General features: G+C 35.4%; 1 protein-coding gene across 1 annotated transcript in view; it reads right to left on the bottom strand.

Moving 5' to 3' along the window:
• Positions 1-8,646, bottom strand: part of LOC108042975 (hornerin) — a 96,324-nt gene extending 87,678 nt beyond the window's left edge. The window contains exons 1-2 of the mRNA XM_017121499.2: positions 8,041-8,646; positions 1,535-1,702 (exon numbers count right to left, since the gene is read on the bottom strand). The gene's annotated coding sequence lies outside the window, so the exon portion shown is untranslated. The remainder of the gene's footprint in view (positions 1-1,534; positions 1,703-8,040) is intronic.
• Positions 8,647-16,669: the final 8,023 nt, after the last annotated feature.

Here is a 16,669-nt window from a genome sequence, read left to right as displayed (position 1 = left end):
TTATAAGTTTTTATATTCCTTTAAAAATGTCCCTGAATTTTCTCTGCATGTAACAGTCTCGTGTTTTTTTTTCTGTTTTTGAACCTGCGTGCCCAAGAGTCAGCATTCCGCGGCGTCCCCCTCCCACTCCCTCCGCCCTATCGCTCCCTCTCGCTCTGACTCGGTTTAAAGTGGAAACCTGTTTTCTCAATAATAAAAACTAATTTATTTACTAGTTGTAGGTACAAAGAACAACAACAACAACAACCGAGGCCCAAAGAAAACGACTGAGGAACATACTCCGAAAAACCATGGCGACAAAATGAAAGAGCAAAGGAGAAGGAAGAAAAGGTTCAGAGACGAGGGAAAAAACTGCGTGTGTGGCTAATCAGAATCAAATTGATTTAAATTTGAATGGTTCGACGGGTAAAGTGCGAGAAGTCCATGGAGGGGGCGGAGTGGGGGGACAGGTGAGCGGGGCTTAAGTGAGAAAAAAAAGCGATAAGTTCTTCTCGACTTAAGTGAAGTTTGCTCTGCTCTCCTCTTCTTATCGGTAATTTCTGATTTTAGACCATTTGGAATTTCGATCCCTTTTTTTGGGAGTCTTTCAAAGTCAAGAACAAAGTTTGCTCAGGCAGAACAAATGTGGGTATAACATACATACATTGAAAAATGTATGATTAGTCCATATTCAAGAGGTTTTTGCAGCACTTTGTTCATATCCATTAATATTTATTTATATTTATTTTTAAAAACTTATAAAACTGATTGAAAAACCTTTCAGCTTTTGAAATCTATACATTTTAAAATCTTCCATCAAATATATTGAGAAAATGCATTCTTCACAAAAACTTCAACACCTCTGGCGTCAAGCAAATTATTGTAAACTCCAAATTATTGGAATTTTCCTCTAACTAGACAAACACCAATAATCACAGGTGAGCGCTAATTGTGGCAGCAAATATTTGTCGATCGAGTGTATACAGGGAAAAAGAAGACCCAAAATGAAAATCCGAACGAGACGGGGAAAACTAAAATTCGAACGAAGGAGATTTTCAAAGAGTTTCCAGCTGCCAATGTTCTTGTGTTGCTGTTGTTGTTATTCTTGTTGTTGCTGCTGCTTTTGGTTTGTTGTTTGGAAAATTGCAGGCAGCGAAATGTATTTAGGGGAAAACTGAAACTGAAGCCGAAGCTGGCCAAAGAACAATACCCGAAATACGAAGAAAGTATCTTAAAGATAGCAAACTTGCACGAAAGCCAAACAAAAGCAACGGAAGTAACCGTAGGGGGTGGGGGGTTGAAGGTAGCTAGAGGGGGGGATTGTGGATAAGGTGGCTGGTTGGTTGGTTGGTGCAAAGTATCTACAAGTCGAAAGCGCAAAGTTTTGCGCTCACTTTTGACACAGTAGACGAGCTACAAGATACACACGAGCCGAAAGATACAGTTGCGGATGAGTCAGAGGAGGCTTGGCTAGTGGATAGTGGCTAGTGGATAGTGGATAGTGGCCAAGTGGGTGAGGCGGAGGTCTCAGTTGACAACAGGTGGCTTCACTTACCTGTCTGTTTATGTTTTACGCTCTCCAGTTGTTGTTCTTCCCTGCCCGCCGCTGTTGCCTTTCAATTACTCCGGCCTGCCGCTGCTACCTTTGTTTTTCCACCTGGTCTCAAGAAGCTGGACTCTGTGCCCTGCATCCAACAGATGCGCCAAAGTTACCAAAGTTATGCTGCAAAAAGATCGCAGGAGTGAGTGGGATGGCTCTTGCAAATTCCGAAATGTAAACAATAATAGACAGGCAATTTGCTAAGCAATATTGCAGTTTGCGTATCAGGAAATATTGTACAAAATTCATAATTAAATTTCGCAATACAATCAAGATAATGGGAATACTAGCTTATGGTAATTGTAAGTCCAAATAAAACTTGGTACTTAAAGTATTATGACATATGTTTCGTTGAGCGAAACAACATTAATTCCAAGAAAATGAATAGCTTAAAATGCCAAATATTATACACAATAAAAAAAGAATTTATAATAATAGTCAAATGATTTGAGTAGGCTTGAAAATTATTTTGACAGCCAATCTGGTTTACCAAGTGATTCACGCGCATATGAATATTTATATTTTTTTTATTTAAGAAAATGTTGAAATGAACACTTTTATGTGGCCAATCTCGTTCTGGGCCAGTCCAGAATTTTAATTTCATGCAAAACTAACAACTTTCTGAGTCATGGCGAACAACCGCAAGCCTAGACTTATAGATGACAAGAGGATACATCTCTTTGCTGGCCCTTAAAAAGGCCTTAAAGGCCTTTCATTCCTTTTTTCTCCACCAAAAGCCTTTTCATCCTCTGAACCATGACCCCGGGCTAAACCTTTCTTGGTTCAACCGTTGCAAACTTGCCTCAAGTTCAAATTTCTTTTGTTCTATAAAAAGAAAACAAACTACTAAATAAAGTTGAATGCGCCAACCGAAAAAAGAAGATCAAACTTTTGCTAGTCTTGGCAGAATATCGTAGTCATTGCGAAAAAAAATTAAGTGTTAATACAACTGGGTTTTTGGGTGTTGATAAACTATTTGGTACCCCTGTCTTAAGAATATTTCATCGTTATTGTAGCTATTTTTGTAAAGTTTGAATAGTTTTAGACAAAAGTAATATACATATTTATATTAATCCAAATTTAATGACGATTTGTAAAATAACAAAAAAAAAAAGATAAAACTGCTTTTTTATATATTACAATTCCAAATTCATAATTCATGATTTGTTCCTTTATATAATTTGGGGTTAATGCTCTTGTTAAATGATTTTTTAATTTTAAGCTAATCAAAATTCTCTTTGCTATCCACTGGCAAGAATTTCCAACCGGAAAAAGTCGGCTCGAAAACGGCGTGAGATACTCAATCGAATTAAAATGCATTCGAGTAGCAATGACACTGACACTCCCCCTCGTGCCGCCCCCTCAACCAAAAAGAAGAAGAGCCGAATACGCAAAAAAAAAGGCAAAGAAAAGATAAAAAAGATACGAAATGGCACGGCGGCGGCAACTTAAACTGTGGCAAAAGTTATTGTAACTTTTGCCCGCCGGCAAGGCAAGGCCAATCGAGGGGTTCAGGGGGATTTTTGGGGGGTTTTCGGGACTATCAGAGGCGTTTCAGGGGCGGGTGCTATGAAGGGGGAAAGAGGAATAAAACTGATACTGAAACTGAGGCGCCACGCGCCTACTTGCCACGCATTTCCTTCCACATTCCCACTGAAAATCTTCTTGCTCTTTATTATTTTTTTTGGTGACCTCAATCTTTAGTTCAATGCGTGACAGAACGGGGGTGAAAGGGAAGTCATGGGGGCGGCAGTGGTTTTTTCGGTCCGGAATCTCGCCAACTGTGACTTTTTTTTTCAACAACGACAACTTTGGACTGTTTTACAGGACCAAGACACAAAAAACAAAGGGAAACGAATAATATAATACGCTTGCAGATTGATTTACATGAGACCTATGAGGTATTTTAAGAAACCTGGCAATTATGTTCATTCTATCCTCTCCTAAATAAAGTTAAAAAAAAATAAAAGTTAAGATAATTTCGTTCTTCCAACATCTTCCTTCTAAATTAAAAGTCAAATATTCCTACACGTATTATTATAAAGAACTTTTTGAAAACCAGAAATTAACTCCAATCAACCACATTTTAATTACAACATTATCGAACCTACACACAATAAATAGTTTTTATAGCGTTAATCTATATTTAAGTTTTAATGAGTTCGTAGATCACTTGTTCACGGAATTGCATACACTTTCAAAATATTACTATCCCCTCTTTAAGAGTATAAAAACCAGAAAACGTTAAAAATGTTCCTTCTTTATTCCTAAGGAAGTAGTATGGGGATTCGCTTACAAAGATGCTTTTTAAATGATTAAACGCTCTGATTTACCAAATTTCTCTCGTGTCTCTTTGGTCAGGGCCAAGTTCTTTTACTTTTTTTTTTGTACTTTGTCTTTTTTTTTGCTGCTGTTTCGGTTTTTATTTCATTCTTGATTTTTTGTTTTTTGCTGAGATATCACATGGAATGACATTAAGTCGGGCGGAACATCACGCAGCGACCAAGCAGCTCCCTTCTCATTAACATTTACCATTTGGGCTATTCGATTTGAGTTTTGATTTGATTTTTTGCATTTTAATTCGAGCGTCATAAAATTAAAATCTCTTTAGGAAAAACGTTTAATATGGAAACAAGATGGCATGTAAAGTGTGTTGCCCAAAAAGAGATGAGGAGTTTTGGTGGCGAAGCAAATAAAGGAAGATGAAAGAACTTTGATTTGATTCCATTCCATTGACTTGATTTGAGCAAAGTTTCTTTCTACAGCTTGATGTAAATTTAATTGATTTTATTTTTCAGACTGACTCGGATATTTTCAGTTTAATTGAAACTCTTTATTTCTGTGGGCCTGATAATTCGCCACAAACAAAAATTGGGTTGAAGCATATTTTACTTTTTAATTTATAATGGTTTACTTACAAAAATATATTTTTAGAGAAAGTGTTGATTACTTATTGATGTTAAAAATTCTTAAATTGAAACCCAACCAAAGATGGTGTAATCTTTTATTTATTTCTTAATTTAATGTCTCTAAATTTAATGTATTTCCAGTTTATACAATCGGATATACATCGTACATTTTCCCATACAAACAGCTGAGAGTTTTGTGGAAACTACAAGTACTCACACGCAGTCAAGGGAGGATAACTTCTCTGTCCGATTCTCAGCTTGTCACGGGGTCGGGAGACATATCAAAATTAAAAATTATTTCTTCGAAAGATAATTTCGTCTGACATTTGCTTTTTCCCCCAGCAATTCAGAGATCCAAAACGTTGCAAACTTGCTGACATGAAGTCATCAACGTGGCCCCCGCTCCTTTGTGGCCAAAGGAGTGGAAATTGTTGGCCAGGTCAAGTGGTTGACCGTGAATGAGCGAAAAAAAAATATGTATGAGAATGGAAATGGAGAGACAATTGTCATATGAGCACGAGCATGACAAAACTGTTTTTTTTTTGTTTTCCTCCGCCTTTCTCTAGCGAAGCGAGCAGAGAAAAGTTTGCCACACAGACAAAACAATTTGTCGACTGTCAAAGGGGAAAAATGCCAAAGGCGGGGTGGAGTACGTCCGTTTAGTCAGAATTTTTTTTTTGTTCAATCGTTTATCAGCCCAAAGCAATCAAAGTCAAGTTACCATGGGCGGCCGCCTACCCCTTTCCCCCACTACCTCCTCTTTCAAACCCCATTTGCTATCTCTCTTCACAGATTGAAAAATCATTTGGAAATTTAATATCTTCAAAGAGTTTATTCTTTCATTGCTCAATTAAAATGGCAACTACCAGGGAACTACAAAAAGTGAAAAGAAACCAAATCAAAAGAACAAGTTCTTATTTAGTTTACTGTGCATAAATTGTAAGTCTTTCTTTGACTGCAGAAAAATAAAGAAAAATATTCTAAGGGCAGGCAGATAATCTATCATTTCACAAGGCTTAGACCAAAGCGAACTTAAAAATGTGGCAAATACAATTCATGCAATATAATGTGAGCAACAACAGTAAAGGTTAAAATGTAGTAATATATTATTTATATACAGTCAAGAAAAGAAAATAAAGACAAATGACTAACACTTCGTTGACTACATATCAAAAAAGAAATTAAAACCATAGTTATACAATATCTCTTACATGTGGTGGCAGAGATTTTATTATTTTCTCTTTTGCTTAAATGTAATCAAATCAACTTCAAACTTGGTCAAAAGTAAAAACCAAGAGAGCAACCTTTCTTATTTCAATTTATTTTACTTTTCATAACGTTTTCATCTGTATTTTCCGTTTATTTTCATTTGTCGCACGCGGCGACTGCAATAAAAGTTGAATAAATATAACCTTAAACGGAAGACACCACAGTAAACAAACAAACAACAAAAAAAAGAAAAACAGTACGAAATCGTAAAGAAAAAAAATTAAAATAATAATAAACAAGAAGAATGAAACTCTGCTCAGACCCGCGGCTATTAAAAGGGGAAAGGGAGAGAGCGAAAGAGGAAAGCGAGACTTTAACTTGGGCATCCAATGAAGAAAATTCTAACATAATTAATAACTGAAAAATACGCTGAAACATGGCTCAAATTCATGCGAATAGATCTTCAATCTCTAGTCTTTAAGTACGCCTATCTGTCATATTTGTCCTATATCTTTGTTGCCGACTCGTCTTCGATTTCCTCTGGCGCAGACATTGTTCTCAGCGACATTTACCATTCAACTTCATTTGGCTCGTTTTTATATTTTGTTTCTTCTATACCGTGTTTATTCCGTTTCTGATTCCCCCTTTTGTTTTTATAGCTCGGCTAGGTTCACATAACTCTTGGACCTTTTTTAATTTCTTATTACAGTAAATGGCGATGTTAACTAACTTTTTGTGGCTTGCCTGATTTATTCGAGCAACTAAAATATGTCGTGTAAAAATGTTTATATCTTGAGTTTTATTTAAACTTCTTGTAAAATACAACACAATTTAAGGTGTGTACTTTTTTCCATTTCATTAAGAAACGCATCAAAATATGTTTTTCTATCAAAGCAAAAAAAAGCTTTTTAAGCAACTAAGATACTAAATCAAATGTTACTGATTTTAAATAAACTTTTCTTTTTTATTGAGAAGGCCTTCAAATTAGGCTTTTAACCATCTAATTTTCAAACCTTAGACAATTTTACCATTTATGTTAGCCATTGCAATTTCAAATGCATTTTCTCGTTGCTATTAATATTTAATGGTGTTTGTTCACTCTATTTCCCTGTCACGTGGAATTTTATACTCAACTTCCCTTGGGGCTTATTGATCTGCAGCTAAAATAGACCGCAAAAATTGAAATTTTTATTTAGATTCCACTTAATTGGCATTCGAATTGGCTGCAGCTCATTAGCCCCAAACGCCCCCTCCGCTCCTCTGCCCCTTAGCCACTGCCCTTACCGCCCCCTCTTATGCAACACATTGCGAGGCACTTAACAATGTCAGGCTTCCCTGGTCCCGTCCCACTTTTCCCCCTTGCCACAGGCCATTAAAATGTCATGCACTTGGTGCGCTAGAAACTAAAAACTACGGTCCAAGTTGACTAAATCGAATTTTATGGGAGTGAAAAGGGCGTTTAACAACTGAAATTCTAAATAAATTCGCGTATCTGCACTAATTTTGAATTAAAACTCTGGTTAAATATTATTTTTTAGGTGGAATTTTAAATAGATACGTTTACTTTAAGAAATCTCAATCAAAAGTATCTAAGCCTTTAAGATAAGACATTCATATTTTTGTTTTCAAAAGTTAGAAATCAACAATAGCTTGTCGAAATTTTAACATAACCACAATGGTAAATTTAAAAGTGATAACCATATTATAGAATTTTCTTAATTAAATATTAAACAATTATACAAATATATAGATAATTATAAGCCGAAATTGCTTTAAGAAAAAGTATGTTGAAATTGAAATATAGCATTTTTGTGCAACTTGTTCTAACTAAATATTTAAATTAATCTTTAAACTTGAGAATTGCAAAGCTTAAAATGTATTTAACCCAGTCTTAAATTTTCAGTTATACAAGTTCTGAAATAATTTTGTTGCGCTAATAACTTTTTAAACGTTAAAAAATCCTGTTTTCTTTAGATACATTTTGTTTAGTTTAGTTCGATAACCCGACATTGAAGTTGAACTGTAAAACCCAATAATATTCCATGGTGCAGAGAAGTAGTGCGAAAGAGACATACAATTGCAAAATATGTAGGGTTTTGTTAGAAAGAAAACCACAAAACAGGGATCAATATTGTAATGGGAAATGCATTATAAAGAGCAAGGCAAAGAAAGAGAGTGAGGAGAGAGGAGGATCTGATCCTCTCAAAAGAAAAGAGAATTTTTATCTACTTTTCTTTTTTCTCTTTCTCGCTCGCGCAAAATGCAAGTGAATGGTGCAGCAGTAGCAGCAACAACAACAAGAGGATTTTTACCGTATACTTTTTGTCCTCTTCTTTTGCTCACCTTTCTTCCTTTTTTTTTTGTTTGCTGGCTAATTTTTTTTTTTTGTAAATTTGCCACTTTTGTTTTGTTTCTCGTATTTCTCGTACTCTTCTTTCACTTTTTGGCACTGGCTTTAAATTCTCAGCTCTATCTCCTTGATTTTGCTCACTCACTGATTCGTTGGAATTTTTGCATTCGTTTTGGGCACAGTAAAAAAAATTGGTACAATTTTGCAACTTATGTTTATGCCTTTTTTGTTGTATTCTGTTGTTGTTATTCAATTTTCGCACCGAAAAACCAGGACCCAAACCGAAAAGAAAATAAAAAAAGCGCAGGCGAAACAAATTCAATGCTCGATTTCGATTTTGGGTATTACGAATTACGAATTACGAAAAGGCAATTGCAGACGCGAAAAAAAGGAACCGGTTTATTTAACAATTTCTCCCTCGCCTCGCTCACACACACAAACACCGACGCACAGCAGCAGCAACAATAACATAACACACACACACGCGCGCGCCGAAAGGCCGAAAAGCCGAGTTCCGAAATGGATTTCCTTCCCCGTTCAATTTATTTCCTTTGCCGCCGAACGCCTCTCGAAACGTCCACTGCGAAGTCCAAATTCGATTTGAATCGCGAGCGAAGCGCTTAACAATATAGCAACTCCACTTTTCCACTTTTGCCGTCGAACATTCGGCCGGTTCGACGTCCGCGTTCGATTCAAACCTGTGTGACCAACGTGCCGTTGGGCACTGTTAGTTGTCATCGGTGCCGGGTGTGTGTGTGCCATGTTATTAACAGCGGGCCGGCTCGCTTCAAACACGGAATGCAGCAGAAGTTCGACAGCGGCTCAGTGCTCCGCTTGCGAAACTAACAGGCTCGAGGTTCGAGTTGCAAGTGTGGACCGTGTGTTGGCCTCTAGCAAATTGAAGTCTCAAGGGAAAATCCGAATAAACCGAAATAAACTGAATAAACCGAACGGAAAACACGAAAAACAAGCTGCTGCGGCATTTTTTTTATGCATTTGTTTTACCTCACGAATTCAAGGAGCCGGGGCATATGCAGTTAAAAACAACACAAGGGATATTCATTTTGAAAATAATTTCCATTTTTACATTTCTGTATGATTATTTTTATTAATTTCAATTTTAGTAATTCTTAAATTTTTTTCTATTATTGATTTGATAAGGAAATCCTATACGATTTTTTTTAATCACAATTCCTTTCTTATCTCAAAGCATTAAATTGTTATTTTTTTTAAGTACAAACATTAAAAGCGTTATGAATATCCGTTAATAAGTATAAAAGCATTGATATTTTATGTTAAATTTAAATAAGAAATACATATTAGAAATACAAATAAATTATAGTTTTGTTAAATATTTATTTAAGAACTTTATCAATAAAAACATATACTTTTTACAATTAAGAGGACAGCCTTAAGGAATTTTTGTATATATTACGTTAATAATAAACTACTTCCCCCATTTGAATAATAATATAATCTAAATCCCATTACTGGGTAAACCAAAGTCGGAAAATGCGGCCACAGAATTCTGACTTGTGTCAGTTTTGTGGCTTTATTTTTTTTTGTTGTCAGGAGTGGACGGTGGTGAACCGGTTCAACAGGATGCAGGAGAGCACTGCAAATCGCCAGCAAAGCAAAGCAAAATTAAAGTGGGAAAAAAGGAGAAGAGTTCTTCGGCCGTCTCTGTCACACTCACCCCTTCAAGGCGCCATCTCGCTCTGGCTATCTCTTCGCATTTTGCAAAAGAGCAAACCAACCTGACAACAATTTTCGCCACTTCTCTTCCTCTTCTGTCGGCCAAATGTAACTAAAATGGCAAACGGAACCGGTTGAGGTTCGTTCGCCCAAGGAATGCACAACAATAAAAACAACAACAAAAAACAAAGAAATACAACTAAAGCAACAACAACAATATCTCTAGCAACAACAACAGAAGCAGAAACAGCAGCGAAATGCAAGCCAAGAAAAAATAGCAAAAGGCGCAAGGCAACAACCGAAGAAATACAGGTGAACCTCAATAAGTCGAACATTGAACATTGAATATTGAAAATAAGGCAAACATAGCATATAAAACATAAATTTTAATAATTTATTTATTTTTCAGGATTTAAAGCCAAGAATATAAAAAGCTTTACAACTTCATTAGACAAGAATAACACAAAACAAATTTATTAATTGAATATTCTTTTTTAACTTATTGTTTTTATCATGAACTATAATAAAACAATTTTAATCTTATCAATACAATCAATAGTTTCTATAAGAAATCATATTCAAACTAAATTTAAATACTTTAATCATAATCTGAAACTAATAAGTAATCTGATAAAATAATTTTTGTAAATTTTAAGATATATTAGCTGATAGCCTCAAAAAGTAAGTGGAACTTAGCAAGGCTGCACGGTAATTGTAATCGAAGAGTTCGGTCAGTTGGAGTCGCTGGTAACCCCCCTAAACACCACCCCCACCCCCCTCACTGCCATGCAAAACGAAAACCAAAAGGAATGACATAAATCTGCGTGGCAAACAAAAGACTCAGGCAACGAACGTGCCACAAAAGCGTGTTGCAACAAAAGCTCAAAAGCCTGCAACTGGATTACTGTTACACGAAAAGGTGCAAGCGGGAAAGGGATGGAGAGAGCAGTGGTGGGGGGAGCAGCCGAGGGAGACGGCAACAAGGGGTCAAATGTTGCGGGTCCGCGAACTTTTGTAGGTGAATTGACTTCTGCTCGAGTCACCCCAAAAATGGTACATGGGTGGGAAGCAATCAGCGGATGCGGCAAAAAGCGAAAGAGAGAGGAGATCAACAGGTTTGCAGTTCGAAAAGGTGTTAAATAATAATAAATACTATTCCAAGATATTTTTCTTTTTCAGAAGGGTGTTAAATAATAATGTATGTAGGTATTTATGAATGTACGTAAACTTTCTGTTCTTATTGGATAGATTATAGTATATCTTAGCTTAAATTTGCATAAATAATATTTTTTTTTTGCATTATGGTAAATAAAATATAACATTTTGCTTAATGTGTTTAAGTTTACTGCAGTAGATCAATAAATAGTACTAAATTGTGTTCCATTTTGTAAGTTATATTAAGAAAATTATTTAATAAAATTAATTTTTTGGTTTTTGGTTATATGTATTTCTCAAATTTAAATTTAAATTCCAGAAACATAAAACTAAGTGTAATTTCGTCCCCAACACCAGATATATTGGTTCTGTATAAAAAGCTGAAACAAAGCGTTATTTTCAACGTTAATTAGAACAGCATCAAAGTCAATGAACCAATTTCAAAATTGTGACTAATGTGAGTTTAAATTGGGGTCTCACATATCATATTTCGTTTAACGAGGCATAATTCAGGGTAAAATAGAGTCAAATTTAAGCTAAGCATTAAAATAATATAGTTGAACTAAGTGTATTTGATGATACTTGATTTAATTGTGTCATGTTTAAACCCTTGACCAAAATTTATGCTAATGGTTGTTCCATTTTGTTCATAATTGTGGCACATTATTGTTCTTTATATTTTGTGTGTTATTTGGTTTGCTAGGTGTGCATATAGTATGTAATTTGACAACCTTTGTCAACTTCTAGTTTATTTTGTGGTTTTCATTTCTTTTAATGCTGAAACCAACATTAATGAGTAAATAAATGCACAAATTAAACATGTTATTACGAATACTACCGCATTAATTTAATACATTTCGTCTTTAATTTGTGATTAATCCACATTGATAGTTATAATCTACAGAAATAGCCCCACTCAATCAGGAATCGAATTAGAAAAGAGCAATAATTTGAACTGCAAAATGGCCATATGCAACAGGCCCCCGCCTTCGTTTCCCACCATTATTTGGTTGACCATTTAAGCCTCATTTGGAGGCCGAACTCTGAACTTTATTGTTTCTGCTGGCTGGTATTTTCGTATCACTCGACGAGTCTCATTTATTGTTCTGCGGTTTTGTTTTCCTATTGACTGTGCCCGCCGTTGTTTCGCTTTTCTTTTCTTTGGCCACTTGGAGGCACTCGGCGCAAATTTGCTGCGCACCACGAAAAAATATGACCCAAAATAAGAAGGAGACAAGCGGCAAAGAAAATAAACAAAATGAAAAAACCGCAAAATAAATAAGACGAAAATTATGCAAAGCGCAGACAAATGCGCGAATTTGAAAAATGCCACAGCAACAACAATGGCAGCAGCAGCAGCTGCGCTTGGAGACCCCCCTACACCCCCCATCACCCCACCAACACTCCACCACCGAAAAAAAAAGTGCGGGCTCTGCGACACTAAAATCTCATTAGAGGTTTATCAATACCCTAATCGAGGGAAGTAGGATCTTCAACGCTTAGAAATTGTGGGGTTTTTATTTTTTATTCATATAATGTACATTATTTTTTAACATCCAATCGATAGTTTTGACTATTAAAAGAACTTGACTATTTAATCGAAAATTAAATAATAATATATATATAATATCGAAAGTAAAGTCGAAACTCCATGTATCATCTCTAACACCTAGTAACCTTGAAAGCGATTAAATAACTTAAGATAATGGGGATTTATTTTCAGAAAAGATTTATGCATTTCAGATTGATCGATTCACTTATATGAAACCTGAAAATTCGGCCCCTAAAAATTATTTATTTATATTGCTGAAGTTAAACTCTGAAATGTGACTGCTGAAATACAATAATAATATCTCTGCGACCGGGTTTTCTCCAGCAACTAAATCGATTTCCCTTGAACAAACCCACTTGATATGTACGTGTGAATATGTGTGTCAGCTCACTCCCCAATTAGTTCCCCCAACTGAGGCGCCCCCCTTTCCCCGCGCTTCCTGCCCTTTGTTACCTATAACTTAAAAAAAAATGAAAACTTCATAGGAAAATTAAGTTTTGGTTTTGGAGAACTTGGAATACCCTGAAGGATCAGTGTGCTCTATGGGTTTTTGATTAAATTCGGACTTTATATATATTTGTTAATATTATTTTTGATTGTCTGAATTTTGTAGGACTACTAGTAAAAAAATAATTATATTAATAATCTCGATCATTCATGCAATTATGAATATTGCATGAATGATCGAGATAATAATATAATGAAAGATTAGTCATTAAATACAAACATAAATGTTTTTTGTAAACTATTTTATTATGTCCCTTAAAAAGAGGGTGAAACAGAATACCTTAAAGTATTTTTTAATGTTTCGGATTAAGTCACTACCTTTACTACAAAACCCTTTGATAGGGTATTCAAAATCACCACAAGTAAAATTTAAAGTTATGCGGCGACTTTGGCGGCGCTTGACTTTGCTAATGGGTCTCATTCGCCGCTCAACTTCGTTATATCTCTTGGCCCGGTTCGTTTTCAGTTTCTGTTTCGGTTTTTGGATTTGGCTTTGGTTTTGGTTTTGGTTTCGACTTTGGTTCGCTTTGGGTTAAGTTAACTTGGCCAAAATGGGCGGGGCGGGCCGACAAAAAAGGGCGTTGCTGCTGCTGCTGCTGCCGTTGTTGCTGCGGCCCGTGTGTTGAACAAATATTACTCATGGCTCTTGGCCTGGCCCGATCATGTTGAACAGCATAGCTAACACCCAAGAACAACGTGACGAACAACGAACAACCAGCTACGAGCAACGAACAACGAACAACCAACAACGATCGGCGATCGGCGAAGGCAGCCCAAAGCTGACTTCAAGTTGAGCTGACTGATTGTCATGGCACGATAATGAAATAACATTTCCATACCCTCACCGAAGGCACTTTCCATACGACTTGTGCACAGATATCCGGACAGCCTCCAAAAGTAAATTGAATTGTCGCATTAACCATACCTTTTGACCTAATAATATTTTTGATAATCATATAAAAAATAATAGGAATACCAAAAAACGAATTTACTATATCCATTTACATAATACAATTTTTGATAATGAATAAAAGCCCTGTACTTGTCACTTTAATTGTAATAAAATACAACATGAGTGTGATTTCAAATCTGTAACATAGTTCGTGAAATATCTCTCAAAAAATTATATTTTATTTCAAACTTTCTTGTGGATAACTACTCCAAAATTAAAAAATGACCAATTATCTTTTATAATTGTTATACATTTTTCAAATTAGTATACTTATTTTCATTACAGTTTGCTTATTTTTGAGGATCATTTAATACTAGTGACTTTTACAAACCCTTGTTAGAAATCATTTAATAACAATTATTAAGCAACTAAATATGATGTTATTTCTATTTTACTCTAGATATTATATATTGTAATATGGGTATACAATTATTGATTAGAACTGGACTTATTTTATTTAATGTTCCTGATTATAAGATTAAAGAAAAATATATTTAGGTGACCTATCGCACAAGTGTATTTAAAACTTCGTAACAACGAAACGAGCCTCCTTTTCTTGTGGTTTTTGTTTTGTTGGCCTTTATGCTGTATAGATTATTTGTGTATATAGTTGGAATATGTGACTTTATGTGGCATAGTTTCTTGGACAGAGACCAGCTAAAAAGAACGTGCAGCAACGCAAGAGGCATTCTTTTATATTTCGTTGAGTTTTTTGTTTTGTTTTGTTTTTTTGTTTGTCAAACGACTGCGACTTTGTTGGGTCTTCGGGGTCTCCTCTTTAGAATGCAAGTTGCGCATGCGCAGTGGAAAATGCGAAGGGGGGCTACAGGCTACATGCTACATGCAACATGCTACGTGCAGTATGTGGTATCATAATCATATTATTTATGATTGTATTTGTTCTGCGCCCCGCCGAGCGGATACGTCGCCTCAATGGCAATGTGGCAACGTAATTGCCGTTTTGTGGTTTCCACTCGTTGCCACATGATGCTCGTGTTGTACAGTGGCTTGAAATCCATGCATTTAATAGAGTGCCATTCAGAGATTATTAGGTGATTAGTTCATCATTTTATCTGTCTTGATAACAGAGATAATGGCCATTAACGATTGCAATGCATAAATTATAGGTTTTGTTATCAAACTTTAAGAATCCATTTTTTTAACTAACAAAGGCTTAAACAATTTTTCCCTTAAAAGAATCGAATTTGGATTAAGCTTCATACCCAACATTTCATATTAAAGTAAATTGAATTTAATTTTTAAAATATATGATTTAAGATTGCTGAATTTATGAATTCTTGCAAACGATAATTCTTACCTAAAAACACTTATTTAAAGTAAAGTCAATCTGCTTATTAAAATAATTTGAATATTTTTGTGAAGATTAAGTCTTAACAATGTATGTCATATATAAAGTAATAAGTAATAATTGTTGAGTACTTCCCAAACTGATCATGTACATATGTTAATTGTTATGCTATTAAATAAAATGTTTATATTATTTAAATTAAGTTCTCAACAAATGTAAAATATTATCGTAAATCAAAGAAAGTGGAATTAATAGACAAGATACGTACCCACTTTCAATTGATATTTCCAAAATTTTATATGAAGTTAATATGAAATTTCGGGGAATGCCTTAGTGATCTTATAAATTTTCCAAATTGAGTTACTGCCAGTTGGCCCACTGTGCAGTTGGCTTTTGCTCATTTTGCCAGGCATCTTTTGTGTGCCACTCACTACACTCCATCTCCATCTCCAGCTCACTCCACATCCACATTCACATCCACATCAACTTCAACTTCAAATGGACTGGCGACTGGCCACAAAAGAGCCATGGATCGATGGATGGCTGCAGCTCCATGGAGCATGTGTTTTTGCCATTTTCAAGGGCACTCGGTGTCTCACTTTAAAGAAAATAAGAAGGTTGTGGAGGGGGAGGGGGATGGGGGGAGAGAGGTCCAGTCCAGTTGACTAAAGCTGTCCAACCCGTTGAAACGCTTATCGATCGGTCTCCGTTCCGTACCAATTCCGATTCCGAGCCTATGAATCATTTGTCAATTGTTCCAAACGAAATGCAAATTGCTTTGGGCCTCAACCCCTCCCCCCCCTCCCCTCGCAGCCTGTTGCTTTCTCTCTCCCACATCCGATGGAGTGTGAATCATATGGGCGCCTATTTGCCCTGGGCAATTGTTCATGTATACCTGCTAAATGCGATTACACGAAAGGTAACATGGCAAATTATTCAAGTAATATGCTTATTTTCATAATTTATGTTTGACATGGAAACTATTTTTTTTTGGGTAACAAATTTTCAATTTCCATGATTACATAATAAATAAATAATTTCAATAAATTTCTTAGTACAAAATAGGACTTCTCTGCAGTACAAGTTTACCTACTATTTTATTAAACCGCTATTTTTTATAAAAGACCACAAACTTTATTGTTACATTAAAAAAAAAAAGAAAACCAAGCTTAAAAAAATGTAAAAGAATCCTAAGATACGGTAAGTTATTGAGAAATTATGGGAAATATGCAGAAGAAGAATAAGGTGGAGAGGAAAATGTAGCCATGCAAATATGCGTAGCGATAACAGAGTCTTGACTCGACACCAAGTTGAAAGGGGTCCTCAGTCTACACTCAGAGGAAAATGTAGGACCAATAGTCTTAAAAAACAAAAAAAAAGTTTATGTTTTTAATTACTTTTTGTAGGTTTGAGCATTTTAACAGCAAGTAATAAGTAAAATGTAATGGATAA

The sequence above is a fragment of the Drosophila rhopaloa genome, unplaced genomic scaffold (genome assembly GCF_018152115.1).
Source record: "Drosophila rhopaloa isolate 14029-0021.01 unplaced genomic scaffold, ASM1815211v1 contig_3, whole genome shotgun sequence".
In the NCBI taxonomy this organism is placed as follows: domain Eukaryota; kingdom Metazoa; phylum Arthropoda; class Insecta; order Diptera; family Drosophilidae; genus Drosophila; species Drosophila rhopaloa.
This window is presented reverse-complemented; position numbering and strand designations above follow the sequence as displayed.